We start from the raw sequence: 27,844 nt of genomic DNA, 5'->3' as shown, positions 1-27,844 counted from the left end.
AAACGACTAGTCTACGTGCTTGTGAGTTATAATCATCAGACTCTAGCATACATTGTAAACCACTGAGTAAACACTATGCATTCCGTAAACACTATCCATTCACTATCCATATATTTATAGTCAGTACTTTTTTTAATAGCTTGCTAAAATATTTAATGTCTTGAAACTTAAAATTGCGTCTTTCTCGAAGTTACTCCGGATTGACATTGATCACTTTTCCCTTTCACTCGGTACATTTAACAATAAGATAAAATGTCACGTTAATACCGCTTAACTTCTTTCTCTTATTCATGAGATCTTTTTAGCGATGCGAGGTAGATTTACATTGTGACTTTTACCATTTTCGATCAACCGTAAGAGAGAGAGACGCGCGTAGAAAGACATGCAATTAAAAGATTAGATTTATATTAATCGAGATCGCACTGACTAATTTCAGTGACAAAGCAACCGTACTTTTCCAAACTGGCAAACGTCAATTCTATAATTTAATTTTCAGTTTCTTATGTGTGTGTGACTTAAAATATCCATTTATAATTAAATACAGCATACAATCTTTATGTACTTAGTGTGTAGAAGTGTTATCAAATTCTTAGATATAGGTACCTCTTTAATGTACTTTATTTCGATGAAACACCTTATTGTTCACGCAATCGATTTGGAGAAATTACTCATCCACGATAAGCGCGCACGTTTAATGATTTATTGAGAACGAACGAATATGCTGTTTAAGCAGCGCGAAGGACTTACAACGATTACAAAGTAGGGAACATTTGCGCTTTCCTCGCATTTGCCGAAAAGCAGGTGTACCACAAATTAGCATCGGACTGTAAACACATTATTTACGGACGATTTACCGTTCCGTCGCGACGGTCCGACGGCAATAATTGAAGAGTTAATTAACTCACGTTAAAGTCAACCGCTCCGATCAAAATCCATTCGTGGCTGAGTGCCCTCGCACCGGAAGTACTCATTTGTCATCGCGTTCAGGTGTTCTTGCTCTTCGAAATTCATTGCGATGTACATTGTTGCGGCTCATCAACCTCTAAAGAGATTTATTAAATCATAATGGTGTACCCAAGCATAAAAGTAAGACTAGCGTGCAAAATATTTGAAAAGTTATTCACTCAGTTATTATTACAAATTATTAGAAGTCTTTATTATAGCTCTTGTGTGAAAGATCCGAAACGCAACGAATAAATTTCGCGTTCCGAAGATACGTAATGAGCGGCGGGTCAAACATCGAAGATATACTATATTAAAAGGATGCTTCGCGTGGCTAAAAAAAGTACCAATTAGCTGCGAATTTATAATAATACGCGATTTGCCATAATTAATCGACTACGCGCGCGCACTCGACCTCTCGCGTGCAACGCACACGCACATGTGTATACATATTATTACACACACAAGCGCACAAATAAACGGTCGTGCACTTTTTCAGATTATAATTTTAGATAAGCCGGTTCTCTCCGTCCTTCGCTGACGCAAATGGCGGCGTGTAGGCAAATTGAGGTGAGATTGGAGGTCAGGATTGCTAACCGCCCGTTACCGCATCGCGTTATTCACGTTGTACCGGGACGGTACAGAAGCGATTTGCAAGTTAGTTACTATCCATGCGCGATCTAAATCTAGGAAGGGCGATGCGTGAAAACGAGAATTAAGAGGATCTCGCCGATTACACACACGCGCGCGTGCGCGCGCAAGCAGCAAAGCTGCATCGTCGACTTGTTGCAGGAAACTACCACTGTCGAGACACGGTAAATTTCTTCCGATGGTAGCTGCTGGATTAGATCTAATCTAGCGTATCCTAGAAAGCAACAGTGATAAAGCCGGAATTGTGATTTTGTGCGCGACACGTGTTGCGTTTTACAGGTCGCGTATCGCAATCTCTTTAATATAAAAATTTCGCTACCAAATCTGTTATTTATAGTTAATTATTCAATTTAATCACAATTGAATAAATAATAGAGCTAATAGCGAATTCAAAGCTTCATATATCATCACATCATTTTCCTCTGACGTAGCTAAATAGCTTGTTGCATGTTCGATATTACCAGAAATTGTATTTGATCAATTGCGTGAAAGTTGCAATGGGGAAATATGGGAACGAGGGTCTATTACGTAGATCTCCATATCTAGTTCTGAGACTAACTATATGTACTTAACCAACAGTCATTTTGTAATTACTGTCCATTGTGATTACGAAAAGCCCATTAGGAAATCATTACGAGAAAATGCGATCTTGCTTTCCGTGTGAAAACGCCAACGTCAATGTAAGTAGCCGTGTATCCCCGTGTTACAAAACTCAGAACCCACTATCGTCTAGAAGGAAACACACCTAACCGAACACCTCTAATTAGAGGCACGTACCCGGGATATTCGGTACGGTTAGTTTCCTTCGACAGTCGATAATTCTTCTCGTTTGATAATAAACGAGCCACGGTTATTTTCTACGGAGCGGAGAGATAATGTTCGCGTCATCCATCAATGTCATTGACACCAGGATCAGGGAAATATTAATAACGCGCGCGAGCGCGAGCCAGCGAGCGCGCAAATGCAAACGGTACGCGGAGTGAGCCGCAGACGAGCAGTATCTTCTCGCGATCTTCTTCCTCGATCTCTCTCTCGATCTCCCTCGATCTCTTATTTTAGCCGAAAGAGAAAGAAAGAGAGACCGTCGTTATCTCTCGCCTGCTGCACGTGAATACGTAACGATTTGCGCGCCTCGCTCTCATATACTTCCTCATCTTCCAAGAGGTTCGCTCCTCCGAGAGAGGAGCCGAGGGAACGATTAAGATAAACCAAACCGCTAATTAAGGGGGAGAGGCCAGGTAAGCGGCTCTACGCCGTGTTCTAGGCCACGCATCTTATACACTCAAGCGTGTAACAGCTTTTTCGCGCAGTCAGCCAACCCGCTCGGCCAAATGTCAACCGACGTCATCTCTCTCTCGCGTATACGCGGTCGTCCGTGTCGGTTTGCATCTCACCGAGCGAGAGATCGGAGAGATCTGTGCGCCGCGATAAATACCGCCGCGGATGAATACCTCATACGAAAAAATAATTTGCGATTAGCGCGGAACTGTTACACTGTATAGTGGTACAAGACCGCGTAGCCGCATCCTATGGTCGAGATTGGAATGCGAGCGATTTTGATGTGGCAGGCACACGGGATATACGGTGAAAATTAACAGACTTTATGACTTTCGGGATATTACGAAGGTAACATTATTCTTTGAAAGAAGAACGCATAATATGCGGCGCACAGGTTCAACATTTGGAATGAATGCAGAGATATGTAGATTTCACATAAAATCTTTTTCAGAATCTTTTTTAAAAATGAATGCTAACATAATGTGTCGAAGTTCTTCTTTACATTCAAGTATATAGCAAAAATTGAATCTCTTTATTGAGAGAGAAATAGACGCGAACTAATGAAATCCCGAATTGTGTTCCGATTTTTCTTACACCAATTCTCGCACGCCGCCGCGCGCCGCGTTCGAAGGCGTACACGAAAATGCTCGGCATCACCCGGTATGTGAATTCGCGCGAAGCATCGCGTAATACCAAGGGATCACGGTGGACCAGCTAACGTGATTATTATAAAGTCAATACGTTGCTAACTCATCAGCCGGCTCCGCCCTCTAACAGCCCGGTAATATGCACCGGCCAAGAAGTCAGTTACGCTCTATCAGTGCTCGCTCTCGCTCCCTCTCGCCTTCTCCTCTTATCGCGCACTCTTACACTACCTCGTTCCTCGCGTCTCTCCCTCGGTGCGCGCAGCCTCCCTTAAACATAAGTGTGTCTACCTACGTGGATAGGTAAGTGCCTACCTACGTGTGTAACCTACCGACATACGTGGCGGGCGCATCCTTCCCTCTCGCCTCATTGCCGTCTCCCTTTCTTCCTCTCTCGCGTTGTTCCTCTCTCCGCCCGGCTCCGCCACTACCTGCACGTGCAATACACGTTCCGCTGTACAGTCCGCCGGTATCTGCCGGATCTGAACGAGCTGCACGAAATCGCTGCCTGCAATTATCCCTGAGAAATATATTACTTAAAGGAGCGCTGCGCGGCCGTAAGAAAACGAGCCGGCGCGCAACTATTTTCCGTAGTCGCGATCTCGGCGCTGCCTTACGTACACATAGATACGCGTCGAACATTATCGGGATTCATTGCGCCGATTTTTGAGGAAATCGGCCGCGCATCGCGCTGCGCCCAAGTTGCGAGGAAATGCGCCCCGCAATTTGCTCTCTCTTTCCGAGAGCTGTGTTATTTTGGAATGGTTCGTTACGGGACGAGTATATAATGGAAGCTTCGCGCGAAGCGATTGCTTTTATTATAAAGGGATCGCGTTGTGTCGGGTCTGTTTCGAGAGACTTTTTTTTACATATTTGTTGTAATCGAGTGGAAATCGCTGCGTTGAGCTATCGCGACCGTAAAGACGAAAATTTTTGCTCACGATTACTTTTATTCAAATCACTGTGTCGTGCCACTTCATCTTCATTTGGTTCTCAAAAAGATGGACTTTTAATTAAAAGAACATTCTTTTGGGTTTCTTTATCACGATATCGTATTTTTGCCGTGGATTATTATCACGATGCTCGAGCGCGTTCCTATTAACTTTCGCGCGGCAGGCGAGAAGCCCAGCGTGTAATTTCTAAGAGCATGCTTATTACTCTAGAATAGTTCGTTACAAGTGAATTATGAAAGCGAGGTAGATCATGGTTAACTTTGTCGAACGGCATGAATCTTTCTTAACTACATTCCTGATTATTTATTTTCGTCAACGTTTTGTTACTTATCGTATATCTGTCAAAAAGTTTCGCCATAATCAGACTTTTAATGGGTCGTATTATTTGATTCTCTTCCAAGTACTTCGAAGAATTGCAAGAAATATACATTTAATTAGAAAAACTGCCTGTTGAACAGATAAATTGATTCAAGGGCTGAAAAATTGTTATGGATAAAATAGTATCGAGCGTGTTAGCGGCGTCAGCAGTTTCCGAGATTAATATTACGGAATTACCCGTGCGCTCTTTCTTACGAGGCGCATAGCGCCGCGCGCATCGGTGATCTATGAAAATTATCGATACTTATCGCGCTGCGGTTGCTCGCGCGTGATAAATGCACGCACTAACGCGCGTTCGCGCGAGAGAAAGAAGGAAAGAGAGAGAGAGAGAGAGAGAACCGCGAGTCCGCGAGGAGTAACCGATAACGTAATACGGGAAAAAGGAAAAGCAAGAGAGCGCGTACCACCTCGCCGAGGTATCTGTTACATGCCTTATGGACAGCGCGGAACGCGTTATTACAGTCGGGAGGCGGTACGGGAGGAATCGCGCCTTTTTTCCTCGGCGAGCGAGTTCAAGGTCAGGGTTGGGCCTGGGTCGTTTCATTCATTCGTGTGAAAAGTACGCGTGTGGAGTCGGGGCCCCGGCCGTGCAACTCGCGCGCAACTCCGCCACGTACATACGCAGGTGTAGGTCTTAATCCGGCGTCTCGATCTCTCGAACATGAGTTGCGGAGCCGTAGATGCGTGATTGCTTTTAGATCGAGTGTGTGCATAGCGAGACGCGCTTCCCCTCCGCGGGCGCGCGTCTAAGGGATACGAGAGTAATTCGCGATATTGTATCGAGCGAGGTATCTATTCAGAGACTGGACGGGCTCCTATTTCTGTCGAGCGGCAACTACTCGTTAGGTTAAATACTCTTCTTGGAGAAGTAGCTGTTGATACAGTCATCTTAAATTACTCGCGTTCGCAAATCTTCCCCTTCGCGGAGAAACGAGTGTACACAGATCTCGTTTCCGTATATGGACCGAAGGGTCGCATGAACCGTGGATGTCGCATCGCGACGCATCGGCGACGTGTAGGGGGGCCGAGCGTAATGATGTCGTTACAGTCGTTACACTGACAGCGAGGTGCTTGAGATCCTGCGTCCTTAGGTGAAGTCGTTAAGGCGACTTAAACTGAGACTTCTCGCTGAAAGAACGGCTGAGTGTTCACACGTCCCGGGTGTATCTCGACTGATTTCCGTTTTCGAGACTAATTTCGGAGGGAACGTGACGATCGGTTTCTTCGCCGCGGCACGTGAGGAGATAGATGCCCTTCGGCTGCGTGCGTGTGCATGCGTGCAACGTGCACGTCGCGACGCGAGCACGAGCATGAGCACGAGCACGCGCAGCGCGCGCGCACACACGTGCGTATCCGTGTATGCGCGTCTCGTGGGTTCGGGGTCAGAGGTTAAGCGGCGTGATTGAGTCTTGCTTACAAGGAGCCGCCCTTCGTTGCTCCTCTCGGGCCCTACCTCCTGGGGAAGGAAACCATAATGCAATTTAAGCCATAATACTTGACTTTAAATTGAAAAGATTGCCCGAGGGATGCGAGGGAGCCGGACGGTGCTTGTCGTCGTGTCTGGTGGTGGTGGTGGTGGTGGTGATGCCCGTAATGGTGACCGGGGCTTGGAGAATGAGGCGGAGGAGGTGACCGGAGTTGGAGTCCAGGAAGGTCGTCGTAGCACCTTGCGCGCATTTGCGCCGATAGGACATACGCGGTTGCGCGCGTGTCGAGCGACGTAATCTCGCGCGGGACGCAACTTAGATAAACGATCATCGGCACCAATATCACGCCTACAACGGCGTTAAGCATCCAGCCGTACGATCTTTGAACCGCGCCCTCCCGCATCTATGTTCACCCTCGATTCCGCGTTTCGCCTCTGATAGCGATTAGCAGGAAGATCGCTACCTTCGTCTTCCTATCGGACTTTCTCGCCTGGCTTGCTTGTCGCTCGCCTCGAGAAAATCATCGTGCGTTACAATGAAAATGTGTATAATCTGGCGATGATACTTTATTCTCGAGTGCACGTAATAACTTTAGGTGAAACAAGAATTAATTGAATAATGTTGTAGACCTCTTAATGATGCGATTCATTTAAGATTAATTCTTTTGGAAGAATATATTAAATATTTTTTTATCAAAGAGGTTTTTTTCACACCTTCCGGAGCACGCTGCATAAATTTGAAGTTTCCTTCTGTACAATAACATCGAAATCTTGCTTCTTACGATATCGCGAAAGTTTTTGACGTTAACACTTATCTAAATCGTAATTCTGAAGCAGCACAGAACTGCGCATAGGAATAACTCGCGATATAAAGAGTGATAGAACGTGATCGGTAGCCTAGACAGGTGTTAAGTTAAGACTGCAATCAGCGGACACGGCCTGAGTATAAGGTTGCCAGTCTCGGTGTGGCTCAAACGGAAAGCAGTTTTCCCAATTGGCGAGTTTCTCCACGCGGTCGTGCTGACCAGCGGCCATCTGTCGGTCCGTACCAGTGTTGATGTCCTATTCTCCCTGCCTCGTCTCAACATCGTCTCCTCTCCTTCACTCGCGTTCCGCCCTGCACGCTCGCTGGCTTACATTTCCAATCAATAACCGATTGAACAAACCCCACCCCACCCTACTCCACCCCCATCTGCCTTCCCCAACGAATTCCAGCGAACTAACAGCCAGCCAATTCCGCGTTTCGCAGTACAGATACGAAGTTTATCGTCATTCGTAATTGCGCGCAATTGTTTGGTACAATGCAAAGAGAATAAAACTTTTTTTAATTTTGAAAAATTGTCCAAAATGAGGATTTTTACTTACAATATAGATATTATTGAAGTTATTCTCAATTATGAACAATTAGCATTGAGGATATTTTTTGAAATAAAATTAAAAAATAATAAAACAATAATAATAAGTAAAATTTTCCATTTTTCTTAAGATTGTGTTAATGTAATTAAATTGACTATTAATTTAATTATGTCATTGTACTGTGCTAGCTTTAATTGAGACTGCGTTTTAAGACCGTAAGTAACGACGCGTGGTTTGCTAAGGCGAAGAATTGTACGCGAATAATAGATATTATTAGGCTACCAAAATCCAGTCCTGATCAAATTGACATTTTTTCTAAATTAAAAATAATAAAATCTTAAACTTAAAAATTAGTTATTATTCTTATCCATGTTTGATTTTTGAGTGCAAGAAGGGAAGGAAGAATGCCGAAATGTAATAAAAGCGAGTAGAAGCTCTCTTGGATTTTTGCAAACCCGAGTAGGCGAATTTCTCTTCACCAAAGAGATTCAATTAACTGATACTTTAATCTGCCCACGAAAATCGTATTTTTCCTGCTTTTTGTTTCGCGCGCGGCGAGTGTCAGAAGAGGCTCCACGATGACCTGGCGCACGATAATTACCAGCGAGAAGTCTCTCGACCAGTTTCTTTAAGGAAAGAAACGCACGGCGGCCACAGGGTGTTTCTGCGGGGCGGTCGAGGTGGAAGAGAGCCCTTCGTCGGGTACGCGAGATGATAAATCAGATAGGTGGCGGCAGCTGGTCCCCGGGAAATTGCCTCCCCATTGTACAAGGGACGTGTTATTTTGGAAAATCATCTCTCGGCTCTTTGCCTGCTAATTTCGTCGTGCCCTACGTTTCGAAATTACTACCTACTTCCTGGGTCGCGGACCCGAAGTCGCCTTCGGTGAACGCGAAGTCGACCTGGGCATATGGAATGCGGTTTATGCGCTCGACCTATCGGCTTCTGCCGACGTGAAACTCGTTTTGGTATTAATCGGAAACGCGTGTTGCATTTTCGTCGATTTCATCTTCGATGATGACTCGAAGATACCTGACTCTCTTCAAAAGTTTCTCGGTGATGCTAAAAAAGTTTGTATTTATAGGAAACATTGTACAGCACAGTAAGGAACCTTCAGTGTTTCCTGTATATAATTTCACACCAAATTTAAAAAGTAATTTAAAGATTTTTCCTTTATTATCTTTTTCTGAGTAGAGATATTCAACTGATTTGTCTACATACAGGTAAAGACAAACAATTACAATCACAGTTGAAAGAATTACTTTTGTACACGCAAGATCTAAAGATCTAAAAAAAAGTATAGAAAGAAATGAATACATTTTTTAAACGTTATACTTTAAATTATATAAATTAAGTATGCACTAATAGAGAACATGTCTAATAGTACAATAGATTTATACAATACATATATCTGAACTTTTATAAATGTTTAATACATGCATACTACTTCTGTTTAAAAAAATCTTACACAAGTTTGCAAGCTCTTTGGTATCGAACTTATTTCTGCATTCTTTATTCAAATTCTTTTGATCGTTAACTCTTTCAAGGAATACAATATTGCAGGAATTTTCTTGAAACATGCCGGTGGTATAATAAAAACATAAAGATACCGACAAAAGTATTTGCCGCGTTTTTCGACGAAACATAAAGTGCATAGATATGTAAATGCGTTTTCTATCAATAGGGTGATCGATGTAAAACCTTCAAAAGTTCAGGAATGTCGAGGCACGTATCGTGGACTGAAACGTGGGACTGAATTTGAGAAGACTCTTAAGAACCTTTCCAGATTTGCAGCGGTCTAGCATTAGCATGTCGGAAGAGATATTCTGTTTCACGGTAAGGAGACTGACAACAGGCTATCCGGTTATAGTAATTCCATGGGAAACGAGAATTGCTTTTGACTTTTCTTCAGGTAGCTCCATCAAGTAATTAAATATAATTTAAAGTGATAATTTATTTTTAACGATAATAATATTGATGGATAATATTGTGATTTTGTTACTGATATTTAAGAGCATAAAAATAGAATTTTTAATATTTAAATGTACTTTCCGCAATTTAATGCAAAACATTAATCTGATCGAAGACATTACGAGTAAATACAGCTATACTTGTACACATTGCGATCCTTTTCTTTACCTTCTGCAATTCTATTTTAAGTTTATCATAATGAGGCGTATAAACTGCCCCAAACGAATCATCGAAAAGGCGATCTTTGACCTAGCTGACCCTTGACAGTCACGACATACGCAACATACGAGCAATATCATTATACAACGTACAATGACGCAGTCCACTGCACCCTAGACCGATCTAGCTTGACCCCCGATCTCTCGCTTTGTCGCTGGACAATACGCGCGCGGTTCCTCTCTTAGAAGACATGCTCGTATACCAACAACATTGCGCGTGGCTAGGATTACGCGTTGTTGCTGTAAGAATGTTGTAAATTTTTCAATACGTAAACATCTTTAAAGGGAGAAATAAAGAAGATTGCATTTTTTATAATAATTTAGAGATATTGTCAACGTGCTTATATATTTTACTGCGACAATCAATTTATATCGCCGAAAGTTCTTTGTAAATCACCGAGGCACATATGTCACATTTCCGTTCTTAAATAGGTTTTCCCAGCATTCGAATGTGGCGTTTTCCTGAAAACATTCAATCGGTTTTAATTGGCGGATGCGACTGGACGGCGCGTGGCGGCGTCACGTCGGATTCCCCCCGCTCGTTCGTAATATCCCCGAATGTTTCCCGCCCGGAAATTTGTCCAGCCTGCCCATTATCGTGCGCACAATTAAAGCCAATAATTCACCGCGCGATGGGGGGAAGGCGGGGACGCATGGACCGATCTGGCACGGGTCAAATCGAATGAAAGGACAAAGTGTCCGCGCGCTCCACATTTTCGAGTGTGTCCATTTTCCCGGCCGGACCCACCGTCTATCACGGCTGGCGACGGTGAGAAGCTATCGCGGCCCTACACGCGTAGGTAACAATAATGGCCACTGACCATTGGCCATCCCTGAATATTCCACCCTGTGCTACGATGATTCAATCCGACAATGGCCCATTTCTCCCGACAATGCTCTGGTCAAATGCACTGCTGTCGGCGAGAAGGGGTGGTTGCAAAATAGGGGCGCTCAGCGACCTCTGACCCTACCCCCTCGGAAAAGCGTGGGTGAGGTCGTCCCGCTTTTCAATAGACGAGACAGTTTTCGTGTGAGTGCCTTTTCCCGAGCTTCTCTCGACATCAGAACGTGCGGCAGACGGATTTTCGATGTTAAAATCGTGCATTATTTCGATGTAATATTTCTAGATCATTGTTTTTTTTATTATTAATTTAATATTAATCGTACGTATAATTAATACATGCGATTTGCGACGATTATGGATATTGTTATTAATTAAAGTTATTTCAAAGATGATGTACCAATTACGTTTCTGTGAAAGTGAATATAGACCCATAAATGTTTTTTTAACAAATCTTTGAGAAGGCGTATATAATTATCTATAATTAATTATATTTATACGAGTTTAATCTCGACCACATAATTTTGCGACCGTATAATTTAATAACTATTGGCGAGCATGCTTTATGTCTTGAAAAAAAATGTGCTTAATGCGAGATCCATTAGTCACATGTTGATCAGACGATATAGATATAGAGAATAAAACATAGAAACGCACGTCGCGATATCTACTGATACACATTGCGCGCCAGAAACGTGATAAGCTTTCTCATCCGAGTAATTACTGTTTTCGTGTACTCTTTTGCAGATTTACCGCACATGCGTTAAAACGAATAGCACGAATACATTCTCGGCTTGATGCACGAGTCTGCCATTACACGCACTCAAGCGTATGAATAATGAGGGATGGGCGTTTAATTATTATACTCATCGTAACGTATAATATACCGTGTATCGGAGCGATATCTTTTACTTGTGTGCACGCAGATACATTTTCTTGGATCAATTATTTTCACGCGCCACTATGCGCAATCATTCCGGGAGAGGCAGCAGCGCCTCGATCGTTTTTTCATATATTTTTATTTTCCCTTAGGGAAAATCGAATACATCACTTATGTCTCACGAAATATCGGCGTGATGGTCATTCACAATGAAGAAATTTCGTCTCGTCGTTAACATGCTTAAATTTTTCCGCACTGAACATGGATCTGCAAGTTTTGCGCGTCAACAAAGACGATCCATCATTCACCAATGGACCATGTTTGGGACAGATTGTAACGGACCCCAGCTGGCTGCGTCTGTTTCCCTGTTTATACAATTCTCCCTCGTTCTGCATCTCTTTCTCTTTCTCCCATCCTCTTCAGAATGTATGTATACATTCTTTCGCTGGACTTACTTTTCTCGTTACTGCTCAATGATGTACTGTCACATGTTCCAAAATTCATTTCAGAAAACTCGGATACACAATAATGGAAAATAATTGATATGTCACAACAATTAATGTTACAGTAAAAAACGTACTTAGCAAATTTTATAATATAAATGTATTAGTATTTATATATTTAACTAATTGTCTTAGCCCTTTAAGATCAGATAAACGATCATTAATTATATTATAAACTCTAACTAAATATTTTATATTTAAATTTACATACTTTACATAATTCTTTAATGTTTAAATCATTCGATGTAACCTGGAAAATCTTCCGTTTGTATAATATTTTAGGAAAACTAATAACAAATATAACTAAAATAATAACAAATTAATAACAATTGGTGTCGGAGCCAAAGAAGGAACCATTAAAACGATAACTCGATTACATTCAGACGGCGCATTTAGAATGATGAAGGCGCCTCTAGGTATTCGTTATCGAGTCCGACCGGCAATAATTAAGGCAATTGATTAATTAACCGAATTAGATAATCTGCGGATCGATCTGGGTGTAAAAGTAATTGAGCGCCGACTCATCGTTCTTTTTGGGCAAGCAGACGTTTTATTTATATCGTAACCCACGATAAGGCCATTTCCATAGCAATTACTCAATTGACATTTACAATCATTATTACCAGCATGGGTGCAGTTGGAGATAATATATTTTAGATGTCTCGTGTTTAAAAGAGCCAATTGTGGCGATGTAAATTTGTTATATAGTTATGCAGCATACTTAATATTGAGGTAGTAAAATTTCGTGCCCTAAAACATCAGACAACCATCTGTGTAATATTTAAAAAGAATGTATTTTTAAGAATAAGAATAAGGAAGGACATTTTTAAGAAAATATATTTTTAAGGATATTTTTAAAAGCATTTTTTGAATGTTTTATTGTCCCTGAAGCAATTGTCTCAAACATGTTCTTCCGTCAATTAACATCGAATTTGAAAGATTTGTATAAATGCAATACAAATAATTTATAATATTCCTTTGCCTTTTGTTGTGAAAACAAGATGTAATGTTTTTTGAAGACTTAGTTTTTGTTTTTAAAACAAAGTCTCTCTTTATTAAAATTTATGGCATAATAACTTAAAATTACAATGTTTCCTAAACAACAGGTATTTCAATGATCTTTTTCTTTTTTCTTTTATAATCCTGAATCAATCAAGCCAAAAGGTAGTCGAAGAAGAAACACGTTTATAACCCTTTTTTTATTTTTTTAAGTTAAAAGCTTTCTAACAACTACACAGGAAATGACACGTGTGTACAAAGTATTTCATGTTGTTAAATAGACATTATATATAAATTTAGAAACGTTTCTTTAACATTGTTTTTAGCAGAACACAAAAAATTATATAAAATTTTGCAAAATTTGATATAATATTATGAATTAATAAGTGAAAATTAGAGAGAAAGAAAGAAAGAGAGAGAGAGAGAGAGAGAGAGAGAGAGAGAGAGAGAGAGAGAGAGAGAGAGAAGAAGAGAAGAAAGAGGGAAAATAAAACTAATTATGATTTGTATGTAAAATATTAAGTGTAATAAATAATTAAAAAATTAGTACGATTGAGAAATACGCGTGTAAATTATTCATCTATAGTTCTGGGCTCAGAGAAGTATTTCCGAAATAACTTAGTAAATTACTAGTTGGCGAAATTAAAAGCTCGCGTCTGTCGATACGCACCGTCAAAGACGAAAGATAGGAGAGACGTTTCTATAATTCAGTGCGGTACCTATCGAAACGTTGGTTGAGCGAGATCGGGGATCAGGGGTGGATAATGTATGTACCCTTGGCCGTGCGATAGGAAGGCGGGTGTTCGGGAAGCACGTAGGGGATCTATATCTCTCTTTCTCTCTCTTTTTCCAGCTCTCTCTCTCTCTCTCTCTCTCTTTCTCTCTCTCTCTCTCTCTTTCGTACTATTGAGGGTTTGCGGGGGTGTACTTCCTGAGAGGACTCCAGATGGGGGAAGAGAGGCAGTGCTGACCATTGCGAATGGACAGCCTTGGCTCACCAGTAGTAACGTTGCGTCCGGCAAGTTAACTTGGAGCATCCTTATTTAAAAAAAATAAAAATAAAATAAAACGAAGTAAACAGTTATCTGCTCCTGCTCTTATAACAAGAATTAACTGAGGTACACGACGATTCTAAGATAATATGTAGAATTAACAAATCTTGAAACAATTCTTCGTGATTTTTTCGTGGAAACAATTTAAACTTGATGTGTTGAACAAGGTGTTAAAATTATCCGCAATATTGTATTTTTAGTTTTTTTAACGTGAAAATCAAATAGAGGCGTTAATTGAGCGATCTTATATTTCTACAAGTTAGTTAAACTGAATAATTCTCGGTATTAGTTGTACGCGGGGGAGGGGACGGGCAAAGAAAGTGCTGTTGACGAATAAGTGACGGGCAATAAAGTGTTGTTGCTAATTCTAAAAAGGGAAACTTCAAAGGCTTTCTGATGGTATTTCCTGTGGTTTTACATTTTTGGATTCTGGAAGAATATGCGCAGCAAAGGAAAGAGCTGGAAAATCTTCCAGAGGATAAGTATGAATATAAGTACGAATATATTTTAGTAATACAAACATTTAAATGAAATTGTGTAGAAAAATGATTCTGATTACTTTATGGGATACGTAATTTATGTATACGTTTTTATGTTTAATCAAAATATAATTTAATTAAAATTTTAATTTAAATCCAGCATTTTGCATATCTAAATTATCTCGAGTTTATATAAATTTATGTAAACTTTTTATTTTATAACATATTTTATATAATTATCTTTGAAATTTGAACTTTGTATAAAATTTTATTGGTTTTTTATTCATCAATTTATTTGACGTTGCTCATCTTGAGCAATCCTACCAGCATAATTCAAACTGTCTTGCCGGTTTCGACGAATTTTAACGACAAAAATTGTCTCCCGCATGCGTCGTTTTAAATTGCCACCATGCCTTTTCACACGAAATTCTAATGTATCTATAAAAAATTTCTACGATTCAACCCCGATGCCCACATTTATGGCGTTCATCTGGCCGCCTAACTATTCGCCCAGCCATCTCTTTGCTTTTCCATCTTACCATTGCAACATCAGTCTCCCCAGCATATATTATGCAAGTCGCGTCCTCATTGGTTCCACGACTCTATAAAATGTTGTCACTTGATATACGTAGTATACATTCTAATATGTTTGCAATAATGTTCTTTTTGATAGTATTGACATGCATGCAATCCAGCTCAAAACTATACGTGACAGGTATGTTAATATGATACTTTAAACTGAGATAATAAATAATTAATTCTGCAGTATGACCATCGCGTCATGGTCAATAGTTACGCCGGCGGGATTTAAAATGTAAAACCAACCCTCTTTCTGTGATTAGAGCGGCGTGTGGCGATTGGGGTTGCTTTTAGCTCGTGGGGGTATGACCACGCTATTTTAAACGTACGGTCCCCTCTACGTTTTCGTCAAAACTCCGGTCACCCTATTCGCTTTGGATGCACTTGAATTACTCGAATTCTCGTCACTCTCGCCTCTCGACAATCGATGATTGTCCCATGCGATAGTTCTTTTTGCGAATATTCCTCATCTCGTCGTCCTGTATTATGTACCTAGGTACGTAGATGATTTAATTTTAAGCTTGGCGCGAAAGATGAAGAATAAACAAAGACTTAATCTTTTATCAGTGAATTGAATTGGCATTCGACCCCGCTAGGATTTGAAATAAATGAATTGTCTCCGGATGCGAACGTAAAATTCATAAATTTTAATGAAACGTTAATGAAGAGACGGGGAGCACTTGTGGTGATTCCAGGGTGGGTTTGGAAGTATAGTTTGATAGGATTATACCGCGATAAGCCGAATGTCAGTCACGCTTTGCATTATCGGTGGATATTTCATGCGTCTATCGATTCTCACACGAAAGAAGATTATAAAGCGGAAATCGGATTGCGCGTCTTGTAGTTTGAGAAAATCTAGGAAATTCTATGCAGAGCAAGCGTGCAGATTTGCGTCTACGTTCTGTTCTTCATTGAATAAAAAATTATAAATATATGGATAGTATAATTAAGGAAAATTATTTGGTTGAGATATTCTTTTCTATTTATTTCGGCTTATTGTTTTTTTACCTTTCACGTAACTTATATTTTAAATTCTTCTAGTATATTAATAAATTTTATTTAAACTTTGCATACGTAACGTCATGCATTTATATGGCATTTTATATTTTTAAATTTATCTAAAAAAATCTTGATTATGTAAAAGTAATTTTAATAAGGTTGAAGTTAATTTGGCCACGGAATATATTCGTAACAACATGCGAAGTTCGTCTCTTTTCCTTTAAGTACGGTGCATGTAGCCTCTTCGCGATCTTGGTAGAGCGGTTTATCAGATTGTTATCAAGGGATCTGACCGCGTTCTTGCTCCTGGGCCAGTCACGATCAGGGGCCCCGATTGCCCCCATCCTCTCCTTTCGCGCTTCTCTCGTTCTTACTTTGTACAGCACCTTAATTAAGCGTTATGAGTTGAACTCCTCGTTAACGAAAGACTATATTCTCTGTATGCCTTGGATAGGTAATTAGTTATAAAGCTAGTGGTACATCGCGAATAAACTTGACGCACTGTATCTAAGATGGTAAACAAGTTTTGTTAACAACTTGTTGCCATACATATAGGCAGTTTAATACTACGTTGACGTAGTTTTGCAGATTGGGGAATATGCACAGAATTTAATATTAATTAATATCGCTGCGAAAAGAACGGAATAGCGAATGGACAGTTTTCTCTCTGCGAAGCAGGTTACAGATTAAGAGGGAACTGAAGCCGCTTAATTTCCTGCCTTCTCTTCTACCCCGGTGCCCCGCACCCTGAAACTAATATTTCTCCGTTCGGCCGTCAGTAGCAAAATGGCGTTCTCGAATTAATTAATTACATCCCCGCCGGCGCGCTGGTACCTAACTCGATTTCGCGCAATTGAGTTGTTCCTTTCCAGGCGCGATGCCCGGCCCACCGTCTTACCTTCGCTCTCCACCCGTTTTCCTCTTTCACATCGGGTTATTATCGATATTTGCACGCTACGATAATTATCGGCCAATTCCATTCGCGGCTCTATCCCTCTTCTTATTCTTTCACTCTCGCAAAACCCTAGCGCTAGCCCCTCCTCCTCGGCGATATTTCGTCGACATTATCGAGAGCTGTTATCGCACGGCGAAAATTAATGCGATAATAATTTTTTAGAAGAATACTACATGCAAACATGTTAGAGAATTTTACAATAATATTTTCTTACTGTATACAAATAATCTATATAATTTAAAACACCTACAAAATGCGTTAGAAATTTTGTTAACATGCAGCTCTAACAGTCATCTTTCAATATTAAGTACTCTTATCGTAAGTCTCAACTTATAATACGTACATAATTTGCAAATAAATACTTAATACGTAACAAAACGGCATTGTCGTAATCGCCGCTGATCTTGACGGACAGCAGTTTAACAAGTTATCTCAGTTGAATCGCCGTTCATGGGTGGCGGCGAATGAACCGTCTAATCGGCGCGAACGCGGCAAGAAAATTGCCGCACACGATGTCTAAATAAAAGTCCCGGCGGAAAAATCAGTCCCCATTACCTAATGACTGATCCTCCCTCCCGTTTCCCATCGCCGCGCCCGCGCCGTGGCAAACGACAGGCATGTCGCACGTACGTGCACCTCGTTACATGTATATCACGGGTACCACACCGCGTCGTGTGTGCGACCACCTCGGTGATCGTTAACTGTAGCCTGGGAAAAGCGCGATATCAACACACGTTAGATGTGCGGGATACGTCTGTCGCGGGTACACAATGGTCGCAAATTTAACGATGACCACCATTTCTTCGTCTTCTTTTCTACGGAACGCACCCGTCTCTCGCTTCACGCCGGTGTTGCAAATTGTGCTACGTCTAAGGTTACTTTTACCACGATTCGTTGCGGTAAAAAGTCACGCGCGGCTTTTCCTGAATTATAATTTTTTAATATGCGCGTCACGGAATTCCGTTTTTTCGAAGTTGCTAAGACCTTATATGTACCAACTACCGGCCGGTGCCAGGAACACTCTCGGCGGCTATAATGTATGGTGCGGATTAGAGAGCGCAGGCTCTCTTATTGTTTTCCACTCTTGCGAGGAGAGCGAACACTTCTCCGCTGCTATCCCAACCTACCCTGCTCCGCGTTCCCGACCCCCCCCCCCCTCCCCGAAGAAACCATCTCCATCGTGCTACGCCCACGTTCGCCCTTAGTTATAACTTAATTACAAGAAAAGCTGCCTCGCAGAGCGCCGGCGGAACCTCCGGCTCGAAGCGATATATATTAGATTTTCTGTCATTAGAAACTTCTTGCCCCGGGAAATTATATCCCAGTCCGGGAATGGGGGATGGTGGCGGCGAGGAATAGATGAAACGTGGGTAGAGGGGAGGAAAGACGGGTGAGAGAAACGACGGCGGGATATTCGATTTCTTTTGTTGCCTGCGCGCGAGACGAGGCGGGATGGCGAGCTTCCGCGCGCGTGGACTTCCGGTCGATGGAACAATTAACGGCCGAGACACAAGGCTCTTCTGGATCGGAAACTTCGAGATATCTCGGTGCCTACTTACGTGCCTCATGTGAGAGATAGAAGTGCTCGAGCGAGTTATGGGCACTAGTTTTGAAAATCAATGACGTACGAAAGGCTCTCTATCTCTCGTGCGAGATATCTAATTATCTATTTGTCACATTTATACATAATTGGATTGAAAATTATGCGAAATTTATCACTTTTCTTTTTTGTGAGTGTAAACCATTTTAAAATTAGAGTAAAATAAATTACCTATAATCCACTTATTCTAATACAAGTCAGAGTAGAGAATAATAAACAAAAATTACTCGCAACGACATTCAATGTATTTACATAAGTACTGAATTCTATATAATGACAATCAACTAAGGACGATCAACGAAAGCTGAATCAGTTATTTTATTTTCAAAATTTATTATTTTTTACTGTGTTGTTAAAATAAGTGCAAATAAACTTTCATACACAAAAGGAGACAAAGGGTTAAAATTCTTTATCCTCGAGAACCGGCGCCAGAGCTGGTATCTGACGGATCAAAGGAGAACGGCGATACTGGCCGATACCGCGCGGCGACGCGACGATATTCAAGATGTTAATTGCCGACAAACCTCTCTAATTACCGCGTAATTATGAGCAGCGGCGTGCGCGAGAGAGGCTTGTATACGCACACAGGATCTCTCCCGCATGTCGCGCTTAATTGTCAGGACTATACGGGGGTTATCCCTCGCGCCGCGCGCCGTGCCGGCGCGGCTCGGCTATTGCGCCAATTAAGGCGAATTTCTGTTGCTATTATTTTTTAATGGTTCATACACGCGCGCCCCGCACGCCTTTGCATTTGATGAATATTTCATTCGCGCAGACAGCCCTGCTTAATCGGTACGAGCGGCTATTAATTAAAATCGATCAGCCGAACGGATCGGTTTGATGAGCCCGCGATATGCATAGTACCGCCGTACAGCGGATCCCGATGAAATGCGGAATACTTGATGGCGATAATAATTTTAATGATGACGTCGGCACGCGGCAACGACGATGATAAAGATGACGGAGATGACGGAAATGTCGTTTTATCGCTTCGTTTGTCTCGCGCTTTGATTCGTTTCAGAATTCATCACAATGTCGTATCAACTCTTTGCATTTAACTGCACAATTTAACAAACGCTGTTAATTTCCAGAATCGCAAAGTATATCGATCGTGCTAATGTTACTTGACTTGAGTACAAGTGTTCGTGTTGTCATTTTGATCTAATTAGAAAGTAAAATTTTTGAATGAGATAAATGTGAACACGCTTCCTGAAAAAGGCAGAATAGAGACACAACATCTTAATGCATGCGGCATCGGGCAATATTAGCGTACCATCGTATGCCACGAGATCTAATTTAAAGCTCGTTAATCACAATCTGTCACAATTCACAGCGATTTACAGCTGCTATCAGAATACCGCGACGCGGCGAATTTCCTTGAGTCTGCATGATGAGGATTAGCCACGTAGTATATAATCTCAGGAGACTTAGCGTTTTTATCACATCATTAAAGACAAATATACTCGTTCTTCCAATTATTCAAATATACCCATTAATGTACTATAATCAGAATTATAGACGTCTGGCAACTGTAATATTGGAATCTTTGAAAATAATATTATGAAAAATATTCAAACGACATGCAGGTATGCGAAGTCGACAACGTCGATTAAAGCAAAATTTTCTATTTCTAAATGAATCAACTTCGGTATCGATCCTTCGTTCGAACGATTCTCACCACCGTCCTCGATACCTCGAATACCTCGCCGTCCTCGCCGTTGAACACCTCGATTGCTCCCAGCCAAGGAGTTTCTGTGAGGAATAAGTCGGCTCCATTACTTCGCCGCGTGAAGCACTTTTCTTCCCCCTTCTTTTGGCGCGGATACAGTCCGTGCTTTCCCCCCTCGAGTCCATGGAAAACCACCCCCACGAGCGACATGTTGGTATATGCGTCCCTGTTAATGGCTCCTCGTTCTCCAGCGTACGTGCAAAGAAACGGGCGCGGCGTGGACATGTCTGTGCACTATCACGGTAATTCGAACGAGAAGACGGTAATACATGTGAAGTAGTACGCCGTACGAATCGATTGCCGCCAGAATTTTCCGTGAAAAATCTTATCAGCGCCAATGTGAAGTGACTGAAACCTATGAAATGCTTAATTTAACAGCATTGGTCAGCGGGATATTAATCTTTAAATTCCGAATTAAGCCAGAAATTTAATTATCTATATTATTTGGTCTGTTATTGATCGGTACTATTTTTTCCGATTCGTGAGTGCATGACGTCGGGACATGAGATCGTGAAGACGACACGCTTGGAGAAATGGCTCGGGGGATGAAGCGCAACAAAAAGGGGTCGGGAATCCTTTATGCATTCGAGGTGCGGCACGCGACACCCCAACCCTTCTAAGTCGCGATAGACTCATCAATTTCAAATCATTTCTCTCCCGCGCGAAATCATCCTCCTCTTTTTCCTCTCGCGTCTCGTTTACTCGCGACACCCCGTAGCTGTTACGCACCACCGTCCATCATCTGTCGAGGGCGCGACTATACCGCCCTATTGGCCCCCTGCCAACCCCACCTCTCCCCCTCTTTTTCATGTTACTAACAATCCGATGAACGGCAATTATTTCGGAATCGATCAGTTCCTCCGCGGGATTAAATTCAAGAACGATTATGGTATAGATCGATGATTGATCGGACATACATCTGCTGTGGCTATATCTTAAGCACAAATTTATATTACGTAATAGCATGTATATATTACATAATGGCAGCGTATATTACGTAATATCGTGTCGTATGATTACATAATTAATAATAATACGCTTAATTACGTAATTTGATTATATAATTACAGATATTGCGTTAATTTAGTCCTAAGAAATGGAGAAGTGCACTCGGCACGCAATGCCCGCATTGTGCGCTTGGTGTTTCATGGTATTCAAGAACGCACGAATATTAGACGACGGACCTCACGGATCATTGACGCAAATTCCCGGAAAAAGAATAATCGGTTACTTTATGCCAGAAGATTATCGTTGTTATGCACAAAACGCTCGTGGGTAATGCTCGACTGCGTTACAGCAGATGAGGAATAAGAAAAAAGGGGGAGAAGAAAGTGCTGTTGTCCGCTTCGCGGAAGCGTGATTGACCAATGCGTTCACGTTTTCTTACGGTCCGGTTGTATCGTAATTTGCCGGTGTGTTAACGATATTTATTTATTGCTTACTCACATGATTATTACATTATATTGAGTTATTATATTGTACATGAGGTAATGCGTCCAGTAAACATATGTGTAAGCACCGTAGTTACTTACAATGCTCTTACATTTAGTATACATTTAATTTAATTAGGAAAGAAAAATTTTTATTTTTGCGTCAAATATCAAAGTGGATTTTATATCAATATGCACATTTACTGTATACAATAGCGAAAATTTAGAAAATTCTTATATATTATCAGAAAAGAATCTCTGTGATAATACTCTTTGATTCTCTTTGAATTTTGAACTATACTCTTCGTATTACAACTTTTTGTATTTGAAAATTCTTCTAAGGTATTACGACCGCGTTTATAAGACATTAGTACTTAAATGTCTCGCATAACTATGTTCGTTTTTAACAGCCTCCTGCTTTCGACTTACCGAGATATCATTAAATGTGCGTTCTGAAAGCGTCCAGTCGCCGAGGGAGACGTAAAAGGGAAAGAGAGAGAGAGGAAGAGCGATGTTCCAACCCTTCCGCCCGGGTGGAGCAACTCTCATAATAAGAGAGAAGGTTCGCAACCACCACCATCGCCACCCCCGCCGCGCCGGTCTCAGTCGGCGGGGGTTCGTTGGACAAGGCGGTCGCCATGGAAACGGAAGATCAAGTGGGTTACCAGCGTGGCACGTCGGCGGGGTGCGACGGGGGTGGCTGTGTGCCGGGGTGGGTTGATTTCTTCATAACGGCCGCCATTATCGCGCCCTCCGACTGTGCCTCTCGCTTCCTCATTATGTCCCGGGGCGGAGAGGAATATTCTTGTTTCAAAAATAATCGCCGCCGACCAGCTCACGAATGGCGCCGTTTGTAATTGGAAAAAGTCTCGGCTCGCGTACACGAACTTCCTTCCTCTTTGCCCTCCCCCCTCTTTCTTTCTCTCTCTCTCTGTCTCTTACCCCTTTTTCCGCGACGTTTCTCAGCCGGTTTCTTTTCTCTTCCGCCCGGAAAGTTTCGAATTTAAAGTCCCACCTAACCCGCGGATTTTTCCGGAACGCGCGTAAAACCTGTTCTCGTGGTCTTTTCAATGTGTGTGTATATATGTGTGTGTCGGGTATTATGGAAGTTGATAGTTATGTAATTTCGTTTTTGCGAACTGCTGCGCAAAGCCTTTTCGAGCGATAGGCATTTCAGAGAGATCTTTCTCCTTCCTTCCGAACATTGCAAATACTTCAGTCTCCGCGAAATTCGATCTTTAAAAAAATCGATATTTTCCAATCAGAGTGCATTTCCGTACCAATGCGTACTTCCGTGTTAAGAATACTCGTTGTCCGACCTTCTTCTCCAATAACGATGCTGAACTGAAGATTCTGAGATCAGAAGCGGGGGACCATATGGTCGCCCAATCAGCTTCTGGTGCGAGTGTTTCGCCGCGATTTCTCATCACTATTCACGCGCGCTGCAGGACGGCGTATGATTTTCCGTGGTGGCCGGGTAATACGGGCATCGTGGTGTTTGGTCGGTCGACCGGAACGTGGTTTCCATATCGGTTATCGGCGTCGGGGTGGCGGTGCATACATATCGTCCGAGCGCGGGTTCTCAAAAATTGATGAGAGGGCTGGATCGCCGCCACGCGAAAACTAGATGTATCCAGGTGCCGCATCTCGTATTCATGATGGTTCGCGTGGCGGAGTGAAGGCGGGCCAGTGCCAGCGAACCGAGGAGGGAAAAAAAAATGGAAAAATCAAGTATCGCAACACAGGCGGATCGTCGTAAGGGCGTCGCGAAAAAAAAATCGAGTCACTAACAACGTCGCACTCTGTTCGCCACGAAGGTAATTGCTTGCGATCCTTCGCCGCTTTTTCTGCGCTTTTCACGATGTAACAACGCGGCACGAGAATACACTGAAGAGTATTACACGATCGAATTTAACCGGATGAATTCGAACCGATTAAATGTAGAACTTAGAGATACATTTCGTTCGATGAATTTTTAATGATATTACGTACTCGAATGCACGACACGCTGCGAGACAGACACACATGACTTTCATTTCACGGTGATATAAATTGTTCTCGTTTCATATGGACATTACAGATCACTGGTGGATCCTAAAAGGATATGTTTTGGTGTTAAAACACCTCCCTTCCAAATAAAAAAAATTAGTTTTCCTGGATTTGTCTAAAAAAATCTAAGAAAAAATACAAAAAAATTTTTTTAAGTAAAAATGGGATTAGAAGTATCGTCCTTGTCATTGATCCTGAAGTAAAAGCTAAGCATGATACAAAGAAACATATCAAACCAATTAATTTGGCCGAAACCCCCCTCATTATCGACATCAAAATCTGCTAGTGTTACAGATCATAACAAACTACATTATATTATGAATCATTATAGAAAATTTCGATTGAGATGCATTACTATTTTGGTATGAATGTTTACTGTGTGATATATACATAAGGAATAACTCATAAGTTAATACGAGTCTTACTTCATATGGTTTGGATATTACGTACAGATTATGTACAAATGCCATGTTTGGTTGTGAAATGTTCGAAAAAATTTCGATTACTTTAGATAAGCATTGCATGGAACGCTGACGTATTAAATACTTTGATAAAATTATACTAAGAACTGTGAAATATGAGTAAATAATTTATTAATCAAACATACACAGTTGCTTAATTGAAATAGATTTATATTCTGGTTGGTTTTATTTTAAAGATCGATATATCGGTTACAATATATGGCCATACGTGATGAGATTGGCGTAGTCGTGCACAGCGTCCCTGTCGGAAAGCCGCATCCATTAAAGCGAGGGGCCGGAGTGCGGTTAAACTACCGCAAAGCACCGAAATGTCAGCATTAATATTGCAACCGTCTCTTGCAACTGCCTGCTGGCGGTCGCTTCTATGCTTATTATACTTATTGTATCGTGCTATCGAGCTTAAATATTAAAATCTCGTTTCCGTCTACGGCACGAGAATATACCTACGAGAACGCGCAGGATTGATCGAGTTTTATGAATTAATCGATTAACCGAAGAGATACTTCGGAATTTTATATCGACGGATTATTCAACTTCTATGAAGTCGAATCGAAATAATTTGAAGGTTTCGAAATTATTTTCAATCGAGGTACATACAACTTTTCCAAATCTCAATTTAATAGGTATGCTTAGATTTTTATTAATAGGGGAACTTGGCGCTTATCCTTGTACTTCATGAATCATCGCTCATTATACATTAACATCCACGCGCGGTCTAACTGATCGCGCTAAAGGAAAAGGAAGAGGTCGAGCCATCCAATCGATAACCGGCCTTTGGCGAAACGAGATCGTAATCGCGAGATAATAGCGGTCTCGACACGCTTCCGTCTTCGCGGTCGTACGTCGAGCGCCTGACGAGTGGGCACCTGTCCGCGGTATTCAAGTTATCGGCACAGGTGTCACGTGTATATATACGTAGCGATAAATGGGGCTGCGCTGATGGGCGTGCGCTCACGAAAAGCGACGCGCTTCATACGGCAAGGTATATATAAGGCTGCCCTTTATGAATACCGGGAGGTGCAGGGAGTATAGCCGGGACGGTAGCCGCAAACACGCGATTCCGGCTGGCGCGGACGTGTCGAATTAATAAGTGAAAAAGTGAGGGCCGACTACGTCGTAACGTACTTCAGAAGTGATGTCCAGCCGCGAAAATCTCGGCTGGCGACGCTGGTTGCGTGGAACGGAATTGACTGCTCTGAAGAATCTGATAGGAAGAGAGACAGAAGTATTTTATTCGCATCCTGGAGTGAATTTTCTGAGGACATGTACGGATGCAATACAAAGTGACTAAAAACTTAATAATTATGCGAAAGATGACATATTAGTGTTAGGTATTAGTATTAACTAGAATTAGGTATTAGTATTAACTAGAATATTAGAATAGTGCTTCGCGCTCTTCATTATACATATTTTTGCATATTTCTGGTGCCGAAAAAGTAGTGTGAGAAAGAGTGTTACATTGAAGCAAGAATTTATCAGCTACCATTGAATTCTCAATATTCCTTGAAGATTTTGCTTGAGACTGACAATCATAGTGGAAAATTGTCGCTGATTAATACATAAACACTGCGCGTAATTTTCATCTCACGGCTTCGTAGGCGAGACAGGGAAGAAAAGAGAAAGCGGCAGTAGGGTCATAGTCGTTCGCGTGATATGTGCAACGGGGCAAAAAAGTGCATGTGCAAAACCGTAACTTCTTTACGGCCCTCCGGAGAGTCGTCGAACGACGAAGGTGCATCGTATTTATCCGCGTTCATTCCTATTTAAAGGAATGGGTGGGTGTCCTTTCGACAGCCGGTATTTCATTTTGATAAATCGTCGCGCCCGCTGATGTCTGCCATTAAACGAGAATTTTGCAAGGCTTCTGTATAAAAGAAGTTACCCCGAACGCGGAAAAACTTGATAAATATTAAAATCTGTTTGAAAAATTTACATCTTTCTACATTTTTATACGCTAACCAAGTTTACGATGGAAATTAATGTGTACAATTACGATTGATATAGGACTATAGGATTAAATGCGCTCAAGAAAGAGAATCTTGTTTTTGATGTTCTTCAATATCGGTCAAACAGTCGATCGATCCCGCTACTGATGAATTATGCATCGCATCTTCCCTCACGATTCTTTTTTTTTCTACAAAACTATAAGAAATATTGCCCCGAGCATTATTACACGTGTGCACGAGAGAAGAAGACGCTCGAGCTCCGGCTTATAAGGCCACTCTTTATATTTAATGTAAACGCGTTCTAGTTTCTAAGACTAGTCCTTCGCTCGATAATGAAAACGGTCTCGTTAAGGAATTCGCATTGTTTAGCTTTGTATCGACCTGGATATCTTAAATAATACGTAGCTCGCCGATCGAGCATAGATGGAATATATGTATAAACATAATTTAAAATGAAGCGAAGGAAATACTTTCTAATTGTCATTATGCGTGCATCGTGAAGGATGAAGGAAAAACTAAATACATATCATATCGATTAATACTAGATTTATTATACGTGTCACTGAGCTTCCAATATGTACGACGATCCAAATGCGAAAGTCCAGACTGCGAAATCCTTCCCATCCCTATTACTTTTACGTAATATCTACGCGCTATCCGTGTAGTCGTTACTCCCGCTAGTATTTCCCACATAGTGGACGCGTATATCCGCCCATATTTGTGGCGGGTTATTCGGCGAGAGCATGTATTGAAATGTCGTCGTTTCGGGCAAATAAGACGGAGAAAAGGAAAGGTGGGATTATCTGAATACAGTCGTTTCAGGGGTGAGTTGCGACCCCCCAGGGGGTAGTAGGTGGTCGCCCCTGGGGTCTGCCGGACCCCCACGAACTCGTCCCTTTCGCCGTGTGACGTACGGTGGTCATCCTCGCGCCGAATTACCACCATCTTCCCTTTCTCATCCTCTCCACGGAGAAGGGTCCGTCAAATAGATTATTTGAATATCGATCGATCGCATTTGCGGCGGGATAACGGCGCGCCGCCCTATTTTCGGGAAATTGCGATTGGCGTACGGGAGCACGACTCCCCGCCATGCGTCACGATGATCGTTCGCGTTTTAGCATAATTCGGCCCGCAGCCTGATTGATAAATGCGACGTACTCCGATGCTATCTCAACCGTCCAACTCTTGAGCCCCCGGTTTTAATCAGGACAGATGTGGGTTTCCGTCGAGCAGAACTGTGCGTGACATAACGACCGTCGGACCATTGAGGAACATTGAGAGACAATGTTTAGCAGTTAGCAAAAATAAATTTCACGTTTACGTAATTTAGGCACTGACTCGATTTGAAATTTAATCTTATTAATTTTATTAAAATGATAACATAAACGAAGAAAAATATATTATTTTGCTAAAATATATATTATCTAATTATCTTCAGTGGCTGTATCGATGATTCGATTGTTGTATCGTCTTATTTATATTTCTCGCTATATTCTTTTATATG

At 41.7% G+C, this 27,844-nt stretch overlaps 1 protein-coding gene across 2 annotated transcripts in view; it reads left to right on the top strand.

The window, feature by feature from the left end:
* LOC139776487 (uncharacterized) overlaps positions 1–27,844 on the top strand; it is a 126,389-nt gene that overhangs the window by 66,711 nt on the left and 31,834 nt on the right. The window lies entirely within an intron of this gene.

Source organism: Temnothorax nylanderi, unplaced genomic scaffold (assembly GCF_030848795.1).
Source record: "Temnothorax nylanderi isolate EJ_2023f unplaced genomic scaffold, tnyl_v1.0 TNYL_tig0005_pilon, whole genome shotgun sequence".
NCBI classification, from domain to species: domain Eukaryota; kingdom Metazoa; phylum Arthropoda; class Insecta; order Hymenoptera; family Formicidae; genus Temnothorax; species Temnothorax nylanderi.
The sequence above is the reverse complement of the archived record's forward strand: the minus strand, read 5'-3'. Positions and strand labels throughout refer to the sequence as shown.